We start from the raw sequence: 24,532 nt of genomic DNA, 5'->3' as shown, positions 1-24,532 counted from the left end.
GGAGCTACGTGAAGTGCAAAAAAACCTCTGTCGCACTACGCGGAGCTCTGCAAGTGGCAGAGTACCGTAGAAAAATGCCATTCGCGGTGGTTGCACAGTGCAGGATGCTTGTCTCACTGTGCAATTATTGTGAACAACACCTTGCACAGCGCAAGTTTACCTTTTAATACCCACATTTATAAAGCGCGAACAGTCACCCGTTAGGGTCTCTAGGCGCTGGGGGCCGTTGGGAAGATTAAGCAACCTAATGCCCAGAGTCACATGGTGCTGGGCTAATCTGCCGCCTGCGCTGGGGATCAAACCATGATCCCCAGATTCCGGAGTTAGTCGCCCTGGCCACCGTGCAACACCTCATCCTTTTCTGCTGCTGGAGTAGATTTTTACACGAGTTGCAGCTTTTTCAACGCAAACGAGCAGTTTCTCAACACGAGCGGTCACGAGCATACGCGACCACTCGCAATGGGAAACCTGACCCCTCCCGTGTTGAGAAATCTCGCCGGGAGGTTTATTTTCCACGCTCGCGCTCGCCAACTTGATGCTGGCGATCGCGAATGAGGAATAATTTTGCCGGTTGTTGGATTTTCCTCGCTCACGCTCGCCAACTTGACGTTGGTGAATGCGAGCGAGGAAAAAAACTCTGCTCCGCTGCGCGAAGTGGAGTTTTTAGTACTCCGCAAGCTCCGTGTAACGCGGAGTGCGGGAAACTCTGCAAACTCCATGAGCGGAGCGAAGTTCACCGTCCAGTGTTACTTATAGGTAGTTTTTATCCCCCTGCCCTATCATCTACTAGGGAATTATAGGGTAGGTCATATTATATATCTTACAATGCTTTGGAAGTGATGGGATTAAGTGTAACTTCACACTGCCTGTTGAGATCATTCAAATGATATGGCCATTGCTATAATCAAATGTCCGTCAAGTCTCATGAGGTACTTAAAGAAGAGGGCATGGTACAAGGAGTTGAATAGGGGAAATAAGAGTTAGATGATGTCCTTTCTGAATCTTTTGTTTAAACCATCCAATTATTGGTTGTATGATGACATACACTGGGTGGATGGGTGCACATATGATTTTCAACTTGACAAACAATTATGGGCTCAATTATGAGTCTGGCAGGCCACGGACTGCTAGACTCAGTGGGGTACAGCGATGGGGGCCTTCCAACTGCCTTATTACAATTAGGGCAGTCGGAACGCCATTGCCATGCTGCAGCAGTGGTGCTGCAGTGTAAAGACAGCACTATGCTTGGTGGGACCGCCGCGCTCTCATCTTAGCATATTAGTTTTCCTCTCTGCCACAGTTTTCATGGCAGTTCCTCCTCCATGAAAACTGTGGTGGAGAGGAAACAAAGGGGGCCCTACAGGGCCCCCTTGTGCCTCTGCGCAATGGGGTGCACACAGAGGTGCACACCATGTGCCCCCCTCTGTACATGCACCCAAGTTCCTGCATGGCATGGACTTTAGGTCCATGCCTCACAGGAACTGTTTATGGTGTTCCAATTGCAGTGCCCATTTTCAGGGCCCTGTCATGGAAACATAAAGAAAAACGCCCACCAGACACAAAATACACTCATAATCTGGCGGGCGGCCTGACCACAGGTTTGGCTGTGCAGTGGCGAGGCGGACCAGGCGCAGCACTGCCAAACTCGTAATCAGGCCCTATATTGGGTAAAGAGGGCCTGTCTTGGGTACCTAATGTTTAGGATTTCATTGACAATTCCTTTCTCTACATCTTGTCAGAAGGTCTTTCATTGTACAATTCATTAAAAAAAACTGAGTCATACATTCTCTCTCAGTTTTATTCTTGATTTAGTATCATTCCTAGATCAGTTTCCTACTTTTCTAAATATGACAATTGTGTATCAATTGGTTATCAAATTAAATTAATAATGTTTGCATATTTTCCTCTGCCTCCACTCTTTCTTTTAGCCTGATTATTGTTGGATTATAGCAACAAATGCCTGCTAATCTCATTCCATTGTGCATTTGAAAGAAATTGGGATACTGGTTGAAGGGGTTGATCCCCTTTCAAGCAGCAGCCACAATTCTTCCCAGGGTGAAATCACAAGCAAATCCTAAATTACCCTATGGTCAACCATTAGGTAGTTTGGCAAAGAGCAGTCAATTTAACTAAGAGGCAATGTGTAAGGAGTTGTGCAACACTTCAAACAGTAACCCAGTAAAAACACAGCACAAACAAATCTGACAACACAGTTAGAAAATTGTAATCATTTTTCATAAATAAAACAAAAGCAAAACTACAAAAATCCAATTAGTAGAACTGGAGACATGCAATTGTAAAGATTTTAGTAAAAATAGCGCCAAAAATCCCAAAGCGCCACTTGCAGCTATCTGTCCATGTGAGACATCAGAAAGTCAATCATAAGTTCAGGCTCACTATAATGGAGCACAAGTTGAATACAGGGACCAGTTTAGTCCCACTGAAAAGTTACCTTCTCAGTGAAGCGCAGAAAATCCTGCTCGCTGAGTAGGAGGGCTTGAGGAGCAGGTAAGCATCATTGATGGTCGAATATGTAGAGCAAAGAGCAGGCTAAGCATGCTATAGCACGACGATCCTGCTGTTGTTACAAGCAGTTGTACTGGTGCTTATCAATGGCGCTCCTTGTGAGGGGGCAATGCTGTTGAAAGAAGGGTTGGGCTGACGGAACTACACGTTGGCAGGTTGTGCGAGTGACAAAGTTGCTGCACCAACAGCGCTGTTTGTGGTCGTTAAGAACCCAAAATCTGAAATTCAGCCTTTTTGAGGCCACACCAAGGATCCAGGACCTAAATGGCATCACTTGATGGTCAGGGCTAACTCCAGCTAGATTTGGTTGCAAGTTCAGGTGGTTGGGAGCCTGTTACATTCCTGTGACTTTGAACAGGAGGTCAACAGACTAGTCCTTGGATTCACTCTGGGAGACCTGGGTTAAGGTGCAGGTCCAATCCCTCTGACTCCGGCAGCAGGGCAGCAGGGCAGCAGGGGAGCAAACCAGCAGGCCAGCAGTCTTGCAAGGAAGTAGTCCAGTGCCGCAGCCGTTCAGCACAGCGGTAGTCCTTTCAGCAGCACATCAAGTCTTCTTCTTGGCAGAGTATCCACAGGCCCAGGAGTGTAGTGAAGAGATGCTGTCTAACACCCAGTATTTATATCCAGTTGTGCCTTTGAAGTGGGGGAGGAAACTTCTAGAGTTTTCCCTTTGAAGTGCCCAGGCATCCTGCCTTCCCTGCCCTGGCTCCAGACTAACTAGAGGGGGTATGTAGCCCTTTGTTTGGAGGCAGGCAGGGCCGGCTTTAGGGCGGTGCGAGCGGTGCCACCGCACCGGGTGCTGGCTTCCTGGGGGTGCCGTGTTTGAAAGTTTATTATGCTTTTGAAGCACCTGCTGCAGCGTTTCTCTCCTCCGGTAATTACCAGGCCTCACACAAATGTCAAGATAACTTGTGTGATTAATTATCTTCCTGGAGAGAGATCAGCATTTTGTATAGTTGAGGTTTTGACTTTTAGGTGAAGTTAGTGCAGAGAGTTAATATACCTGCTGCAAAGAACGTGTACCAAGTAGATTACAGAGTGCGTATGATGTAAACAGATCAGCAGGTTACTGCTTTCAAAAGAGACATCCTTTTGTTGCTTGCAATTTATAACTTAAAGTCCTAATATAGGATAGTGAGCTATTAACTTTCAACCTAGAACTGCATACACACTGCAAAGTATACATTATTAGAGCATTGATTAATGTTGCAAAAAGGGTTAATTTGGCTAGAAATCGATTCTTATTTTTAAAGAAAACTCCCAACTATGCTGTTTCTTTTTCGACTCTGAGTTTGTGCTTCTTCACACCAAGCACTCTTAAACTATACTGCCTACCAGTATGGATGACTTAACATGTGACTCCTACACTTTTAGTCCTTTGACTTATGTAACATTTCCTATACACTGATTTACACACATATGATTGATTGTCTCTGTGTAATGTGTGTGTGATGCAAAGTGCTCAGACACCCTATACTGCTATGAGTGGTGCTGTATTACTAATTCAATGCATCTGAGAGGGTGTGGTTATGGAGACTTGGTCACTGTTAAAGGGTGCTAGTGAGAGAATCCGTGGTGGAGGTGGTCAGTGGGGGGGCACCAACAAACATTGTCACACAGGGCGCCACCAGCACTAAAGCCGGCCCTGGAGGCAGGGCACAGTCTAGTCAAGTGTGCTGGGTCCCACCCTGCCAGTGATGGTCCATCCAGAAAAACCTAAGCTCTCTACTGTGTGTGGCTGTCTAGGAGGAATCACAAAGCCAAACTATCAGCTACACAAAGTAATGTGACCAGAGACAGGCTACAGTCACTAAACGGGTTAGGCAGAAAAAGGTCAACTTTCTAACAGTGGAATTTTAAAATTGTTCCAATAGTATTATATACACCAAACATGAACTGGGTAACAGCTCTAATTTGGAAATTACAGTCTATTAAATGTAATAAGGTAACTCCAATGTTACGCTATGAGAGAGGTAGGCCTTGCAGTATTGAAAAATGATTTTAAGAGTTTTTCACTATCAGGACTTGTAAAACTTAAAAGTACATGCCCAACTTTTAAAGTACACTGCACATTGCCCTCTGGGATGTCCAGTGCACACCCTAGGGATGACTTATATATATTAAATTAGAGGGTTGAGTCTGGCAAAAGATTTATTTTGCCCCGACAAAATGGCAGCTAAATCTGCAAACACAGTCTCCATTGTCAGGCCTGAGACATGCTTGAAGAGCTACTTAAGTGGGTGGCACAAGATGTGGTGCAGGCCCACTTGTAGCATTTAATTTACAGACACTGGGAACATTTAGTACCACTTTACTAGGGATTTATATATAAATTAAATATGTTATTGGGGATAAACCAATGTTGCATGCTTTAAGGAGTGTGAACAGGCACTTTAGCACTGGTTAGCAGAGGTAAATTGTGCAGAGTCGTAAGGCTAGCAAAAATGGACTAGGAAGGAAAAATGTTTGGGGGAAGACCATCATAAGGCTGACAGGTCTAACAGCCTTCCCATCTGTCTCCATATGGCCACATCCTTTTCCTGCAGACAATTTCTTCAAGTAGGCTATTGGCACATAACTAATACTATTAATCACCCCCAAAGACCACAGCTAACAGTAGAGTTTCACCAATACTGGGTGTTGTAAATATGCACCCAGCAAAACGGATACTATGGGTTTATGGGCCTCGTATATCGTATATGTGATTGTACATTGAAATTGCAGTCTGATGAATCAATGTTGTTGGGCCTCGAAACACCACACACAACAATTATTTGTGCTAAAATACTGGGTGCCAAAATACAGCCTTGTGTGTTTGGTAAGTGGAAAAGTAGTTTTTAAAATTTGACCCAAGTGCATATCAAAAACATTTCTTAGCCTGCTATTCAGCAGTGCAATATATTGGACAGCCAGGTTGCCTTTACTGGACATCTCACTAGACAGCCACATTGAGGCAGCCTTCTGGCAAATCTGCATTTTAAGAGAGGGAAGCACTAAAATGTATTGTTGTTTCTTCCCAAAGCTGTCATTTGGACGAACTGAACCAATTAACATTAACACGATGAGCTCCACCCGAAAAATGTTAATTACAATCTCCAAAAGTCAATTAAGTCGTGGATGACAAGATTTAAAAAAGAGCCTGGATTTATGGTCACCTCATGGGAAGACCATTTTCTTGAACAGTGCCAGGCTCTGATGAGGGGGAGTAGGAGGAGGATTAAATGGATGAGGAGGAGGGTGAGATGGGGGCTGAGGAGGGTAAATTTGGAAGTGCTCTAGAGCTAGAAGGAGGTAAGAGCCTAATGCTTCCAGCCCCAGAATCAGAGAAGCGAGGGGGACCCACAGGAATGAGGTCCCTTACTGGGCCCAGCATAGGAAGCGGTGTGTCCTTCCACCACCTGTTCCCTAAGGGACAGGAGGACATTTGAAAGGGAGTTCAAGCTGAAGCTAGCCTAGTTGGAACTGGCTACAAGAAAAAAGGGTCCTAGAGGAGAGAAAATTAGCTCTTGAAGGAAATAAACTTTTGTGGTCTCATGAATTCAGTATAAAGGACCTAGGCTTGAAGATGTAGCAGCCCCCATAGTTCAGTAATATTAGTGAAAGTGACTGCACAGAGTCCATTAGAGACAGGAGCACTCACATACCCAAGGACTAGGGGCCTAATTTTGATGTTGGCAATGACATAGACTGGTGGTTTAAGAAATATGAGGTAGCCTTAGAGATGCATAGGGTCCCTGAGGAGGATTAGGGAGCCAGGCTCTGGAGGCATATGCCGACTGAGGGGAGGTATTTGTATTGGACCCAGAGAAGGGTTACAGGGTGAAGTAATCACTCATGAAAGAAGCCGTTTTCAGAGATTATGGTCTCACCCTTGAGCAGTATAGGTTGAAATTCAGGGACAGTGAAAAACTGTCTCAACAGTCCGAGATAGATTATGTGGACTACTTCTGCAAGGCAGTGGGTGGTTGGGTGAAGGGTGGTGAAGAGTACATGTTCAGTAGTTACTTTCCGAAGTTGCACAAACACCTAGTAGATAACAAACGCACTGTTCCCATGGAGCTTGCCAAGGTGGCAGACCACTCGCTCAGCACGTTGGTCCAAAAGAAGGTACCTGGGAGTGACCCCAAGAAGGGTGGTTTAGGTTCCCCAACAGCAGAGTGAGTGAGAGGACCAAGATGTCACAGGCAAGTCCAAAGTTCAAGTTGGAGGAAAGGGTTCAAATGTCCCTTCTGAGAAACAGGGAGGAGATTCTGTTGGCCATGACCAGGGTGCCCCATTCCCTCTCCCGTTGCTTTGAGTGTTCTGATTTGGGGCATAAGAGGGGGATTCTGTGTGTCCAAAAATCCACTCACCAGTAGAAACCCTATGGGGGGCCAATGTGGCCTATTAGGGAAGAATTCATTTCCAAATTGTTGTTTTCTATCAATTTAGTTTTATTTTGTTCTTATGATTATAGAGTTGGAGTTCATCTAATGCCTTTTGCAATCCGATTGTTTTTTAGTTCACCAATGCCGTGTCATCAGCATACTATAATAGGGGCTCATGTTCTCCCCCTAGTCTTGGAGGAAAACATTTCTGATTGATCAGTTAAATAGGAGATGAGCTGTGTATAAATTCAACACTACAGGAACTAACACAGCCTTGTTTTTATCCTCAGTTTGTTGGAATTTTCTTTGATACCATTGTTCCATTGTCCAATTTAATCCAAAACCATGTGTCAATTTGTAGCAATCGGATTGCTTTGACTTGTTGCTCCAGTAAGTTCCACTCCTTCAGCTTTCCCCACAAGCTGTTACAAATGACTCTATTGAAAGCTACACTATGGTCAAAGAAACATACATATAGTTTGGACATTTGTTTTAAAGCCTTGTTGATGAGTAGATTAATGGATGTAATATTATCCAAGGCTTCACAGTCTTTGCAGTTTGAAATGTTGGAAGAATGTTCTGACTGACAATCCTGTATTCCAGTTCCTTCAACGAGATTTAGGCAAACGCCTTCTCTTCCCTATCCAAGAGGTCTACAGTTCTGTACTTTTGGGGCTTATTTGTAGTTACCTTCTTGTGGGTGGGATGTAAATTTGAACCCCAACAATTAACCGGAATGACTCCAGCTGCCAGGAGTGGATGGGGGCGGTTTCTAATAATTCAGATCCTTTGAAAACTGCTGTTTGGCCCTGGAATACCATTAAATCTGAGGAATGATACTGATTTAACTATATCAGTTCTTGTAATCACTAATGAAAACTTTACTTTTATATGCTCCTCCTTTGGCACACAGTTTTTGCTTTCATTACATTCTATGGTTAGACTTTAAATCGAAAAAGTCACTCGGGTTGTTAGGAGGACTCACAATTGCTTTAGGCAGATGTTCACCATAGCGGAGATTCGATAAATATGTTGCCCGAGAAGTTCCATCAATATTGTTTAGTTGAGAAATGAAGGATTATGAGTTGTGATCTAACCTTCAAAATTCGGTGTTATCCCTCATATGGGCCCAGCTAATAATGTCTAATCATCCCCTGGACTGAAGTTCTGTTTGGCTACGCAGCATTTTGTTTCATATTGACTGGTTAATTGCTTTGCAATTTTAACCTCTGACCCACTCCTGTGACATTTCTTAATTGTTTTTCTGCGGCTTTCAAAGGGTTTTTAGGTTATTGATTTGCCATGTTAGTTTGTTTGTTTCTCTACTTTGACAAGTGTCATGATTATTTTTATTGTTTCTTGCTAATAGATGACCAGTGATTTTATGATATTGTCCCAGGGTGGGATTATCACTGGATCTTCCTTCAGCTGACTCATTGAAGGTAGAAGATCCTCTCCTTCATTCAAACTTCAACTCTCCATGTTAGTTTGGAGAGTGGGCTTTTTATCTTATTCTACACAAACTTACAATTTCATCCACCGAGGGGATGCTCTTAAGTTGTTCATTGTATTTTACTTCCCACATAGCTTTTGCTACCTTTAGTAATGGTCACTTTTTCCACTGATGACTTTTTAGAACAATGTTATTTGCTTTGACAAGCGTATAGATGCCTGACTGTTGTCGATTACATTGGCTGAGTCACCAGCTATGCATTGGCTTTCAGGTTTATCAGTCTCTAGTCAAATAAACTTGCCCAAAAACGTGTATCACCTCTACCATCCGTGTTGGGATAGTGCATCATTTCAGTGATCTTCGAATACAACTATAATTTGTGTATGGTCGTAGCTCGTAAACATTGCAGACGGAGCACCTCATCCAAATCGCCTTTTACAATAATATCATAACCCGGGGGAACAGTTGCTGATGTGATAAGGGATAGATCCATATATTTTGAGCCAATCTCTTTCTTACCAGATCGGACGGTATATTTATGTTATAATGATTTACTCGTGCATTGTGGCCATTTTGGAAGTTGATGTCGGTCACTTGTATGTAATTCAACAATATCTTGACTGCTGATCACGTGAAATGTACCTTAGAAAATATAAATGTGGTCAAACCTCCAGAGAGACTTCCATGTTTTGAAAGTTTAATGACAGGCTTTGTCATTGTAAGGTACCCTGGTAATACCACCTTGTTTTTTGCCGAGGTTTCCTGCAGGAAGATTATTGAAAATTCGTTGAGCCACCTTTGCACTTTTGAGCCTGTTTAATTAGTTTGCCCCAGCCAAATTTTACGCGAACAATCATAGATGGTTTAAATGTCTTGATTATTCTCTGATTTCCCTGAGTCCTTGTCTAGCTAATCCCTGATTGTGGTGGAAGATAAAATTCCAGTCAGCTAGCTCCAGCTCAGTTTCATGTGCTACTTTGTAGCTGATAATTCCCTGGTTAAATAGTTAATTCACCTGCCATTTGTGAACTATTGAGATTTTTCCCATTTCCGGATTCAATTCTGGGCTCTCAGTACACCTTTCAATATACATACTCTCACATTTCTCCTTTCAAGGGGCTGGTTTTTGTTTGTTACTGATGAACATTAGAAGTGCTGGATACTTTCCTCATCCTTATGTGCTATGTTGAGACCCCAATGTAAGAATACTTCCCTTTGGAACTATATGAAGTTAGCTGTATCTAACTCATAGCAGCTTATTTTAGTGTTCCCAATGTGTTCTTTTTGTACTTGCTTTTAATCCGCTACAAACACCACACATTCTATGTCTCTTGACTTAATGTTATGTCAAATAGTTGAAGTAGGGTTCCTCTGTTCAATCTGTAGTGAGAACCTTCTCTATGATAATGGGGACGGAAACAGAAAGAAGGGGCCTTCAGTTGGTCACTCTGGGGAATATGTACGAACCCCTATGGCCATGGGCTCGTCACATTTTGTGACGTATCTGTGACGATAGGGACTTTGCAGTATTTACAAGACAGCGATAAACCACTTAACGTGGCTTAACGCTGCCTTGTAAATAGGGTCCCCTTTCACGCAATGCTTACCATGAAAGGAGTGGGCAGTGGGTGTTGCCGTGGGCGTTTCACCGCAACACCCTTTGATTTTGACGCTGCCCCCTATTTACAAGAGCAGCATAAATAGAAGGCAGCACCACAACTAAGACCAGGTAAAACCTGGTCTGAAGTAGGCAAAATGAGGAGAAATGCTTTATTTCTCCTCGTTTTTCCTTTTTCCATGAGTGCTGCCTTGTGCAGCACACATGGAAAAAGCAAAAAGCTTTGGATTGTTTATGTACAGGAAGGTCCCCCGTCCTGCACATAAACAATCAGTAAAAACAATGACATTTTGTGACTTTTAATGCCATTTAAAGATTGTTTATGTGCAGGGAAGGGGGAAGTTCCTTCACATAAACAATTTTCTCCTGCACGCAGGCACCCTTGGATTATGGTGCAAAGGTGTCTGCATTGGTGCTACACTGCTAAGTCTAGCTCCAGCACAGTGGGAATCGCAAGGCTGCACCATATTGTTGTAAATATGGTGCAGTCTTGTGTTTCTGAAGGTGCGTGGTGAGGCGTTAAGCCATGACGGCTAACGCCTCACTCCACCACTTCCTTGAACATATGCCCCTCTGTGTTTTACCTAGTGGGTTCACTTTTTTGTTTAAATAATTGCTCCATTGCCCTGGGCTAATCCAACAGGGAAATATGTTATCAGCTACACCTTGCCCCCTCTCTCTTACATTAGTTGCCGGCTCCTTTTTATTGTAACTCCTCATGCGCTGATTCTTTCTGCGTTTGCATTCTTTGTATGTGGTTGCCCCTGATTAATGCCTCAAAATGCCTATCTACCCTGACTTGATTAGTGAATGGGAATTTCACTCTCCCACATCCAATTCCGAGCCTATTTGCCCTGGTTCACATTGTGTTATCTGTGAAGTGACGAGATTGTATTTCTATACTTCCCTTGGCCCTCTTGCTTTATAGTCGGCATACCTCTGAGCTTTACCAGCTGTTTCTGGACTTTAATTATCTACCTTAGGTTTGGGCTTAACCATAAAACTTGGTACTTTTGACATGGTACGTTGAACCGCTCTACCCTATCTAAAACCTGGATTGGAGTGGTCAGTGTTTCTTCTGAGTGCTCTTGTTTGTCGAATCTGAATTTACCCGTGAAAAAACAAAAACAAGAGGCGTTTGGAAAAACAGTAACAGTTGGTTTAATAAAACAATGCGGTCTGAGTACAGTATACCGTGGCGGCGCCTCCGATATGGCGAAAGAGTGTCGCCCCACTGCTTTTAGGCAGTGCGAGGAAGAAGAAACATAAAATGATAATAACTCATAGTTGTTATCATTTAATGTTTTGTGCTGCTTTGCTGGTGGGTGAGCGAGTCTGCTTTACTCTCAGAGCAGAGCAGGGTAGGAGTGGTTTGCTCACTCCTAAGTGCGCTGTGACTTTTTGGTCAGCCCTCTCTCGCAGCCAAAACCAGCCATGCACACTTTCCGCATTCTCCATGCAGGCTGCATTACAGCCTGCATGGAGAACAAGCCCAGGACCCCATTCCCTAGTTGAGCTTCGAACCAGGAAGCTCAAAACCAATCACAACATTGCACTGAAGCGTTGTGATTGATCAGTGGGCCTGCTTCCTGTTCCTCGAGTTCCAGAAGGAGACAGAGAGCAGGAGCAGCAAGGTAAGTTTATTTCTGTTTTTCTATAGCATGACCCCCCACTCCTGCGCAACCATGCTGCCCCGTGCAACACCCCCACCTCCCATATGACCCCGTGACCAGCCCTGCTCACCAACCGCGAGCCATGCCGGCTGCCACTGACAGCATACAGAAACAGGTCTGAGTACAGAGCCAGAGTACATCAATTTGAGTGCCTTTATATACATTTCTTGGAACATCACAAAACAATTAGCAGATCCTGTTTAGGGAGAGGAATGTGGGCTTAGTTATGGAGCCATAAATTACTCCCACCTGATAACAAATGCAGATAGGTCTCAAACTTGCGTGAGCACAATGAGGATCAGTGTGTAACAAGTCCTGATGTCTGGCATGGGGAACTCATGATCACTGCATGTACTGTGTGTGCTGTGTGCTGATTGGATGAGTGTTCCTATCTTCATGTGACATCTACGTTTATGATGTTTTGGGAATGCACGCCTCTCCGTTCATATGCTTTTTATTGGAGCCAATCTCCATGGGCCATTGTGGGTTTTCCCAGTTCACGCGTTTGTTCTGCTGATTAAGTGACAGGCCTAGGTTGCAGGGCCTGCCTCACCACGTATTTTGGACTTTAAGATTAATGGAGAAGTCATCTCTGGTGATTTCGACAACAGTGATTTGGTTTATTTTGTATCATGTATCATTGGCTAAATCCACATCAATTTTAACCCTCAATGCTGCTCTCTTGGAGTGGTCAATGTTGCTCCAGGTTGCTCTACAATTTGCTCTTCTGTTACCCTTATTCCAAGTAAATGCATGCTGTCTTGCTCCGTCTTTTCAGAGTTTTCCCCTGATGCGCCTGGCTTAAGGCATAGATCCTTCTCTAATTTAGTGAGATAGAATGATAAGAGATTGCTACCATTATTACTGTTTTTTGTTTTTACAAAGCTGCCACTCTTGACTCCCCCATTCAATAGCGAATTTAAGGGCCAAGTGTATGAAATTGTGGGTTTGCGCTTTCCTAATAGCAAATGTTTGTGATTCTCTATTAAAAAATCACAAACTGCGATGCACTACAGTGATTGTAACACTGTTTATGATTCCCAAATGGACCTCAAGGAACCTGCCTCATCAATATTCATGAAGCAGGTTGCAATCTGCGACCCATTGGGAATTAACTGCACTCACAGGGATGGTGGCCTGCTTTCAAAAATAAAAATGAAAAGTTACCTTTTAATTTTTTAAGAGCAGGCAGTGGTCTTTGGGTCCACTGCCTGCTCTTAGAAAATGCTGGTGCCCTCATTCCCAAAGGGGAAAGGGTCCTTCGGGGTCTACTTCCCATTTGCGAACGCGGTACCACATCCTTAACCGAGTTGGTAAAATATGAATGTTTTGCGACCGCATTCCCAATACCAAATCGCAAACCCTATTTTGTGAGTCATTAATATGTTCCCGACTCATAAAATAGGGTTAGTACATGCCAAACGCCGTTTTAGAGGTCGCATATGGCCTAATTCTCTGTTTGCGACTGCTAAAAAAGGTAATACATCTGGCCGGTGGTGCTCTGATGATTATTTTCCTCTGTTTTGCTGTTTAATTTGTCCTATATTTTGTCAAGTTCTCATAGGTTTTGGGCAATATTTGAATGTTTTACCTCTGTCATGTTGGATGTAGAGCTGGTGGCCTTATTTAACTGATTATGGTTTGGCAGTATCTTATTTTGGTCCAGTTTGTTGCTGCGTTTTTCTGTATGTTCCGATCTTCTGTTATAAATACTGATTCAATTACCCAAAGTTTTGCATCTCTACTTGCCTCGCTTCCTTATTCCCCTCCTTGATGCAGTGGACACGCCCTTCAGACAAGCTCCAAGCTAGGCAGCATGCTATACTAAAGATCTTCACAGAGCTGAGCAGTGACATCACTTAAGGCTTTGATGAACTCTAGAAGTAGCTCACTGCTTAGCACAAGACATTGTGTTGTTTGCCTGGACTGATGCACTATACACTCCAACCTCTTCTGCACTTTCCTACCTTTTTTGCATTGTCCGTGAACCCCATTCTTCCCTGTACTTTTCAACCCATTGGAGGTGCCAGATTGCAATTAAGTTGATTGACATGCCTACCCTTTACTACTTAAGTTAACTACAATAGAATGCATGTGAATAACTAATCTTTAAAGAAAATAGACAATTGTATGTTTTTCATCATTAATACATTAAAAAAAATACTTGTACTGTATTTCCCTTTTTGGGATGTTTGAATGATCATGTTTTTTCATAATACTGTTGCTTTTTTGCATTTTGTTCTCAAAGTCTTTATTTGTTGTGATCTGGAGTGCTGGCATTTTCAACCTCTGGGCAGTGTGAGGCTTCTTGAACATAATTACAAATGTGGGTGAGGTAATTATGATATTAGGGTTCTTTTTGTACTTCCACACTAAATTACGCATCAAAGTTTGAAGTGTTATAAATTGTTATTGCGAAATGGCAGCTGCAGTGAAACATAAAACACCCACATGGGGACTAGTACACAGTAAGTGGTCTGAAGCATCCCAGGCGTGTTGTGGTATAGGCCTCAGGATTATTCTGACATTATGTAAGAAAGATGTTAATGTGTCTGAAAGCAACAAGATGCACCATAATTGTCACACTTAAACCATGAAAGCTTTCCTGTTAAAAAGACAATTAGTGTAAAAGAGCTATGTTACTTGTGGAAGTAGCAAACAATATATGTACATCAGTAGTGTTTCAAAACTCTACTCTACTCTTTTGAAGGTTTGGTTATGAAACAACGAAAAACATAAGTTTTGTGAATTATACTAACTAATTAAAGCAACATAGATTTTTTAGCACAAATGGCATACAAAATGTTAGAGAAATGTAGGAACTAGCAGCTAAACAGTTTCTCTTAAGACAGTTTTGACACCACTGCATGGTGTGCTACCTTCAGTGCATTATAGATTGCTTCACACATCACTTCAGCCCCAAAAGACAGGAGTAGGAGTAAATGATCCACCTGGAGCACAGGTCTCCTGACTCACTAATATCGCTCATTTTGCCAGCCCTTACCCAGGGCAGAAAGATGCTCATTAATGAATAAAACACACAGAAGCCTGATTGTTCAGTCCTGCCCTGTTCTTGATAAAATACTGTCATGAGAAAACTTACACTTATGATGGATCTCCTCCACGAAGATGCTTCCTGTTTAGAGTTGTAGAATTTGCATTGTAAAAGGAAACACCTCTAAGAAACCTCTTTGAAGAAAGTGGATTCAGGATGTCTCTAGGCCCCTTCCTTGATGAGAGGGATGATGATAGTGGCCACAATGAGGAATTAATGTATTTGGGTTTGATCAGAAATGGGTTAGAAGAAAGTTGACATGGATTAACCTAGGGTTCTGGCAGGCAGCAGAAAGAAAAACCTTTCATTGAGCATCTGGCGACACCTTGGAAAGCTGGGATGTAGTGCTTTGTGGCAGTGGTGATTAAGAGAGGAGGGCATTGCAGTGGAACGCCCGTGTGATCATTGTAAGGACATTTACCAATCACTAATGGGTTACTATTACAAAAATCTGCTCTCACCACCATGAAGCAGATTGCTAATGAAAAATAGAAGTGCAGAAGATTTACCTAGTTGAACGAACTCATGACTACCTCAGAAAGGAGTGTGGAGTGTTTCACTCCAGTTTTCCACTTGAATCTCTTTTTGTAGCTTGTAGCTTGTGGGTTAAAAGGACTTGCCTTTAATTAACCCTGAAAGGGGGATTCTTGCTTATCCAGTAGAGTCTACTACTGGGTAATCATTTTTTCACACCCTGGGAAAATGAGAGAGGCCAACATACAGACTCAGCTCTGACATCCAATAGTTCCATTTGAAATTTGACTTTCAGAACTGTTTTTAAAAGAAGTATGAAAAAAGCAGCTTTTTCAGACTTAAACTAGTGACCTGCTCTCCAAAGACTAGTCCCTGAAGCATAAAAACTGTAGTATAAACGTTTGCTATACGTTCTGAAACTGTGGCATTTCCTATGCAGTACTTTCTTTGGACATTTGCTGCTGCATGCAAGAGAACTATGTTTGGAAGTAAATCAATTTTATTAAATCAGCTTTTTTTGAACCAGAGGTTCTTCGCTTGTTGAAACTGTTTTGTTTTAATTGAATGGGTTTGGAGATGTTAACCTATTTATTTATTAGCATTTATATTGTTTGAGTTAACTTTGTATAAACATTACATACACATTTGCTGAGGAAAGATGTGCTCTTGTGCCAGTCCAACAAGGGTCAACTCATGATTCCCTACTGAATCCACTGTTTGAGTGTAGGTGCTAGATTGCGATTACTGCCTTGACTCTCAGACACTGCTATAATCAAGACTTGGGCTTTTATCCCTCAAGGTGTATTAATCAATTGTCCTATAGGTAGGCTGTTCTGGCTTTCTCTTAAGAATGTTGCTCAAAAAAGAAATGCTATCTCTCCTCGACAAAACCAGATAAGGGGCTGAGTACACATAATATGTGGCTGTAGATGACTAGTATGAATAAAATAGATATATTGGAAGGTCTTGTACATATATGATAGCAAATACTTTCCAGGCTCTGTCATCTGAACAGTCTATATCAGGTCCCAATGGAACTGTAACACAAACCACACTAATGCAGGTGGTGGCTGGTTGCAAAGATGGTGGTGTGATACATTAATATGCACATGTGACATTGTATGCATATGTGTTTTAATTTCAAGTGTGTTAGATCTATCAGAATGAGGCTGGTCTTCCTCCAAACCTTTTGCTTACTTACTTCCAATTTTGGCTGAAATTCATTTTTGTTGAATTGAGGACTCTGTGCACTTTACCACTGCTAACCAGTGCTAAAGTGCTTGTGCTCACTACCCTGAACATGGTTTGATTGGCATATACCTGATTGGCATATTTAATTTACTTATAAGTCCCTTGTAGAGTGGTATACCATAAGCTCAGGGCCTGTAAATTAAATGCTACGACTGGGCCTGCACCATTTATCGTGCCACCCTCTTAAGTAGCCTTCTAGATAATGTTCCAGTCCTGACATTGCAGCCTGAATGCAGTGTTACACTGTCATGTCGACTTACCATTAAACCTCCCTTGACAATCTCTAAACTCCCCTTTTATTACATATATGTCGCCGTAAGGTAGGCCCTAGGTAGCTCATAGGGCAAAGGTTGGACATGCACTTTTAAGTTTTACATTTCCTAGTAGTGAAAAACCTTTATATGTTTTCACTACTGTGATTCCCTCTTCTTCCAAAGGATAACTTTGGGGATTCCTTATTACATACAATAAGCTGTAACTAACTGGGAGCCCATGACTGGGTGTAGCTGACAGTTACACTTTGTGAATTCCTCCCAGACTGTCACACAATAGAGAGCTTAGGTTTGCCTCAATGGACCATCTCCTGGCAGGATAGGGGGTAGAGCTGAGCACTGGCCCACTTACACCTAAATAGCCTGTGCTCCGCCTTCACGCAAAGGGCCTAACAACCCTGTATTGTCACTGCAGCCAGGGCAGGGGAGTCAGGAAATTCAATGCACTTCTGAGTACCTTTCCAGAAGCGCCTCCCACTTTCCAGAAGAAGGGCAACAGGGTATATACATAGGACCTTCAGACCCACTCTTCAGTTCACTGTTGGACCTGCCAGACTGCTGCTATACCTGGAAGGACTGGTTTGCTGCCTGGAGCCTGCCTTGAACCTTCAGAAGCCAGCCCTAATGTTGAGCCCTATATTTTCACCTGCATCCAGGACTACCAGAAGTGACTCCCAGGGCTAGTTTGTGGACATCCTGTTCAGGGCCACTGGGGCATAAAATGCTCTCATCATCTTGTATCCAGCCTAAATCCTAAACTCCCAAAACGTGTCCCAACCGTCATGGGCACTTGGTTGTGGTGTTAAAGGTGCCACGAGTGCCAAAAACCGAGACTGAGGACATATTTTGCCCTACAAGTACTCTGAGGCCCAGGAGGATACCAGGACCAACCCACTCACCTATCTGCCTGAGGTACATCACTGGTTGAATTGACTTAGCTGCTTCTCCGACTATGTTCTTCTCTGTTTCAGCTGTCCTTCGCCAAATGGGTATCCAACCTGGTGGAACTGTCTTTAGCTAGTGCCCTCTGCCTAGTCCAGATGGAATTTTCCTACTACCATGTAGGAGACTAAGTCTTAACATAGAAATCTTCACATCAGCTTCAACTCAAGGTAATCTGACGATGATGCTCGCTCCTCGTACAGCTACTGCAGTCCTGCTCCGCTGCACTAGACCTTCTCAGAACTTTTTCTTCAAGAATTTTTCTAAGTCCAAATGGTAAGTGCTGACGGGGCCCAATCAGCTGCTTGTATCTGAACCATGGTCGACAATAACTTTTGATTCTGACATCGTCTTGTGTGACTAGAAGTCCATGGTAGACACTTGAAGTTTTATACACTAGTTTTCATTTAAAACTTTAAAACATTACAAATTCATAGCTCTGGTTCCACTGATTGTATTTTTGCTGTTTTGGTGTAAAAAAATTTAATAAGTGAGATTTTTCTTGTGTTGTGTTTTGAATTTATTACTGTTTGTGTGCTATATAAACACTTTATACAATGCCTCTAAGTTAAGTCTGACTGTTTTTCTGCCAAGCTACCCAGGGTTAAGCTCAGGTTAATTTAGTGGCTTTTTGTCGTTCACCCTACAAGGGATTGTGGCTGTTGCTTGACCAGTGTGCACACCCCAATCAACCAACAATCCAACTTAATAAGAGGTGGCATATGACAGTGTGCACAGAAATAGGTAGAAGAGCGGGATAGATGAAGGGCAAAGTGACTCAAGTGTTGTGCTTTGATTTTGCTTACTTTGTGTGATGTGTACCTCCATCCCCATGACATTTGCCCTATCATAGCCTTCCTGCACTTTTCTCACACTATCAGTGACATTCTGCACTCCCTGGATTTTATAGCAGTTGGCATCTACAGATCAACACAATTGCTGTCTAATCTAAAAAGTGCCTCTCCCTCTTCTGTGACTTTGTCTTGCATGAGTGTGCCCTGTTTTGATTTGCAACAGAAGTGGAAGTGGTTACTTTTTGGAGTAGCCACTATTGTTGTGTTTTTTAATGCCATTTCGCCTTAATATGCTTGTTTTTGTTCAATTCTAGCTAGCTTCCTGTTTCTCCTTATCTAGAATGATGTGCAACATTTCAAAGCGCAGCATTGTATTCTGACACTTTTAAAGGATGTCCGAACTTAGGCCTAGATTTACTAGATCATGCTTAGTGTTGTGTCAATTTTGTGGTGTTGGCCAAATGCAGAATCCATTTTAGCATTTACTAAGCCACTCAAAGTTAATTGGGGTGGCTTTGTGTCGTTTCAGTGAATACAAAGTAATGCAAAACGTGGTGCTGACGTGCTTTACTTTGTATCGGGTAGGCACCACATGGGTGGAGCATGGGCATTCTCGAGCATCCATCCATATATTTTGAAACAAACCCATATTTACAAAGATTTGTGAATCTGATTTTGTGCCAAAATGGAGTGTGTACTCCACAGAGGCATTATGAGGAGAAATATTTGCTATTATTCTTGTTCCTTCCTCTTTCCATGAGTGCTGCATTCTAAAGTACACATAGAAAGAGGAATATGCCTTTAAGTATTCTTTTTCTGCAGGATGATGTCCCTTCCTGCACAGCAAAAAGCCTGCCGGTAATGAAAGGCACCCTTGCACCATGGTGCAAGTGTGCCTGTGTTAGCGCTAGACAGCCACACATGCGCCAGTGCATGCAGGGAGCTGAACTGTACCATATTGTGGTGAATATGTTGCTATTCAGCTCTCTCCCAGTCACGCAATGCAGTGCAGCAATTTACATTGGTATGCTGCGTTATGAGAAATTCCAGTAAATATGCTCTTTAATCCTATATGCAGTAATATTATATTCAGAATTTCATATTTACACCACTCCACCCCTGTTTTTTATATAAAAATTAGAACAGCTCTATAGTTGTCTATACTTGCAGAATCTTACAAACATCATTTTTTTAAATGGAGATCATTTCAAGCAGTGAACTGAAACATAATCCTTAACGTGTATGCTGGAAGGAGGGTTATAGGGAGGGGTAAGTAGGCACTTCACACCAGCAACAAGGCCACCAACATGGTACTGGGTCCTGAATAGGGTCTCTATAAATGTGTCCCTTAACCAACCCTTGGTAGCTGACACTGAGCAATGAGGCTTAACTTACGCAACAGGCATGTAAAGCATTTAAAAAAAACAATACAGTGAATAGGTAAGACACACACTAAAAACCCACCCCAATTTATAAAAATATGAACTATTTTCATCTTTAAAATAACACCAGTCATCAAAATCCAATATAGGGAACCAGAGATATGATTTTTTTAAAGAATAAACACGTTCTAGTGCTTAGAAACCAATAGGGCCACTTCTGGACATTTGGTCATACTTGACCGTAACAAAGTCAAAGTTTGAGGCCAACCGCGATGGAGCCCTGCTCAGATACTCCATGCGGGAGGCCTCGGTCAAAATGTTCCCTTCGCACTTAGAAACGTTTCTGGTGCTTTTTTCTGCCGGGAGCCCTCAATGCTCTCTATCAGTTCGTATTTGGTGAGTGATTGCTGGCTTGACTTTCCGCACGCTCACATTCAAACCCTGGAAGTCGGACCTCTGGAGTTCCTCAGAGGGACTAACCTGGAATCCGGGCTGGGGTGCGGTTGAAATAGACCAACTTGGCCCTCGTGGTCGTATCAGTACACCTATTGAGCTTTTTCCAGAAAGTTTTGCAAACTTTCCCAAACTTCTGGAGGTCCTTCCAGAAGGTCTCCTGGTGGCTTCTAAGTGTCCAAAACATAAATCCAAGGGTCTGGAATCTCCTAGATGGTTCTTGGGAGTCATGGACTTCAATCCCACAATGCACTTGGTCAACCTCTCAAAACTCCACTGGATGTACTCCGGGCGGGGGGGGGGACTCCAGATGGAGAAGGGCCAGGCAGGCTCTGTTAACCTGTAGCTGCAGGGAGTCCACTCCTTACTCCTTCCTGTTGGAAGGCAAAGTCCTCAGAGCTGTAGACCCAGATAGTGCAGCTGGCACAGTGCTCACCTGGCAGACCTCTGGGTGCAGATCAGGATCCCTGCAGGACAGTGCTCCTTCTTCTTGTAGTTTCAGGCAGCAGAACTGAGGGTCTCTGTACCTTTCACATATTTATCCAGTGTTCTTTGGTGACAAGCAGAGGATTACCCCTGTCCAATGAGATGCAGGGCAACACCCAAAAGCTTGACAACTTCCTCAAAAATGTGGCACAGTCTTGTCCCAGAAAGCACTATTCTCTTAAAAACCATCCTGATTTGAATTCCAGCAGAGCAGCAAGAGCTAACTAAACCAAAGTTAGGGTATGGCTTATTTCCATAACCTCCCCCACTCACATCTGTGAATTCCTTCCCTAACCCTCCTATCTGGCAGGGTAAAGGGAGGACCTGGCAGACAGGATTGCTTGACCTGTTCGTCCTTTGAATCTGGTGCTTTATGGCCCAACCCCCTGCTCTTTCATTCCTGCACCCCACTGAGCTCTCTCCATCAGATAGCCTCTGTCTGTCCACGTAGGTTGGCTAATCTCCTCAGGGTTGGCCAATAAGGGAAGAGTGCTAGAGGCTGGATATTTGCATACAGAAAATAAAGTCTTATAACTTCTTTTCTGTACAAGTTATGATAAATTCAACAATGCCAAGTTTCTGGATTCATCAATACCATTCTGTTCAGTCTTTTAATTATATTTCATATACTTTCCTAGCAATAATTGTGCTTCTATAAAATATTGCCATGTTAGCCTGTGAGGCCAACTTTCTTCAATGGGGAACATTAAATGTGCAATTTCTTCCACTCCAGGGTTTATAAATCTCATTTAAAAAGCTCCTGGTCATACATTACAGGATACCCCCACCTCTGAAAATCTGGGGGAGACCTGGGTGGTTCCTAATATGCAAAAACGATTTTGGTTATTACTTCACAGGGCCCACAGCACAAATTCAACTTTGTAGTGAATTTCCTACGCTGGGGAAGAATACAATGGGCTGCTTTCACTTACCAGGGTTTATAAAACATATTTTATAGGGACCCTACTTATAGTTACATGACTCCCACCCCTGGAACTCCTAGGGGAGACCTTGGGAGTATCTATGATGTAAAGATAAGTTAGATCATAACTTTTAAAGTGCTCAAAGCAGAAAAGTCAAGTTTGCAGTGAATTTTAATTTTGAAAGCAGTGCTGCAACACATGGCTGCTTTTAAAATGACCTTGGGTCCCAGCAGTGCACACATCCAAGTGGAACAAAAGCTGCTGGCCTTTAAACTACCATGCCCTATTTTACACTAGGGACTTATAGGTAACCCTGGGCAGAGTTCGTGGAGCTGCACAACGCGGAGCTACGTGAAGTGCAAAAAAACCTCTGTCGCACTACGCGGAGCTCTGCAAGTGGCAGAGTACCGTAGAATAATGCCATTCGCGGTGAATGCACAGTGCAGGATGCTTGTCTCACTGTGCAATCATTGTGAACAGCACCTTGCACAGCGCAAGTTTACCTTTTAATACCCACATTTGTAAAGCGCGAACAGGGTCTCTAGGCGCTGGGGGCCGTTGGGAAGATTAAGCAAGCTATTGCCCAGAGTCACATGGTGCTGGGCTAATCTGCCGCCTGCGCTGGGGATCAAACCATGATCCCCAGATTCCAGAGTCAGTCGCCCTGGCCACCGTGCAAAACACCTCATCCTTTTCTGCTGCTCGAGTAGATTTTTACACGAGTTGCAGCTTTTTCAACGCAAACGAGCAGTTTCTCAACACGAGCGGTCACGAGCATACGCGACCACTCGCAATGGGAAACCTGACCCCTCCCGTGTTGAGAAATCTCGCCGGGAGGTTTATTTACCACGCTCGCGCTCGCCAACTTGATGCTGGCGATCGCGAATGAGGAATAATTTTGCCGGGTGTTGGATTTTACTCGCTCACGCTCGCCAACTTGACGTGCGCGAAGTGGAGTTTTTAGAACTCTGCAAGCTACGTGTAACGCGGAGTGTGGGAAACTCTGCAAACTCCGTGAGCGGAGCGAAGTTCACCGTCCAGGGTTACTTATAGGTAGTTTTTATCCCCCTGCCCTATCATCTACTAGGGAATTATAGGGTAGGTCATATTATATATCTTACAATGCTTTGGAAGTGATGGGATTAAGTGTAACTTCACACTGCCCGTTGAGATCATTCAAATGATATGGCCATTGCTATAATCAAATGTCCGTCAAGTCTCATGAGGTACTTAAAGAAGAGGGCATGGTACAAGGAGTTGAATAGGGCAAATAAGAGTTAGATGATGTCCTTTCTGAATCTTTTGTTTAAACCATCCAATTATTGGTTGTATGATGACATACACTGGGTGGATGGGTGCACATATGATTTTCAAGTTGACAAACAATTATGGGCTCAATTATGAGTCTGGCAGGCCACGGACTGCTAGACTCAGGGGGGTACAGCGATGGGGGCCTTCCAACTGTCTTATTACAATTAGGGCAGTCGGAACGCCATTGCCATGCCGCAGCAGTGGTGCTGCAGTGTAAAGACAGCACTATGCTTGGTGGGACCGCCGCGCTCTCACCTTAGCATATTACAGTTTACCTCTCTGCCACAGTTTTCATGGCAGTTCCTCCTTCATGAAAACTGTGGTGGAGAGGAAACAAAGGGGGCCCTACAGGGCCCCCTTGTGCCTCTGTGCAATGGGGTGCACGCAGACGTGCACCCCATGTGCCCCCCTCTGTACATGCACCCAAGTTCCTGCATGGCATGGACTTTAGGTCCATGCCTCACAGGAACTGTTTATGGTGTTCCAATTGCAGTGCCCATTTTCAGGGCCCTGTCATGGGAACATAAAGAAAAATGCCCACCAGACACAAAATACACTCATAATCTGGCGGGCGGCCTGACCACAGGTTTGGCTGTACAGTGGTTAGGCGGACCAGGCGCAGCACTGTCAAACTCGTAATCAGGCCCTATATTGGGTAAAGAGGGCCTGTCTTGGGTACCTAATGTTTAGGATTTCATTGACAATTCCTTTCTCTACATCTTGTCAGAAGGTCTTTCATTGTACAATTCATTAAAAGTCATACATTCTCTCTCAGTTTTATTCATGATTTAATATCATTCCTAGATCAGTTTCCTACTTTTCTAAATATGACAATTGTGTATCAATTGGCTATCAAATTAAATTAATAATGTTTGCATATTTTCCTCTGCCTCCACTCTTTCTTTTAGCCTGATTATTGTTGGATTATAGCAACAAATGCCTGCTAATCTCATTCCATTGTGCATTTGAAAGAAATTGGGATACCGGTTAAAGGGGTTGATCCCCTTTCAAGCAGCAGCCACAATTCTTCCCATGGTGAAATCACAAGCAAATCCTAAATTACCCTATGGTCAACCATTAGGTAGTTTGGCAAAGAGCAGTCAATTTAACTAAGAGGCAATGTGTAAGGAGTTGTGCAACACTTCAAACAGTAACCCAGTGAAAACACAGCACAAACAAATCTGACAACACAGTTAGAAAATTTGAATCATTTTTCATAAATAAAACAAAAGCAAAACTACAAAAATCCAATTAGTAGAACTGGAGACATGCAATTGTAAAGATTTTAGTAAAAATAGCGCCAAAAATCCCAAAGCGCCACTTGCAGCTATCTGTCCATGTGAGACATCAGAAAGTCAATCATAAGTTCAGGCTGACTATAATGGAGCACAAGTAGAATACAGGGACCAGTTTAGTCCCACTGAAGAGTTACCTTCTCAGTGAAGCGCAGAAAATCCTGCTCGCTGAGTAGGAGGGCTTGAGGAGCAGGGAAGCATCATGGATGGTCGAATATGTAGAGCAAAGTGCAGGCTAAGTATGCTATAGCACGAAG

This window comes from Triturus cristatus, chromosome 8, assembly GCF_964204655.1.
Source record: "Triturus cristatus chromosome 8, aTriCri1.1, whole genome shotgun sequence".
NCBI lineage: Eukaryota > Metazoa > Chordata > Amphibia > Caudata > Salamandridae > Triturus > Triturus cristatus.
The sequence above is the reverse complement of the archived record's forward strand: the minus strand, read 5'-3'. Positions refer to the sequence as shown.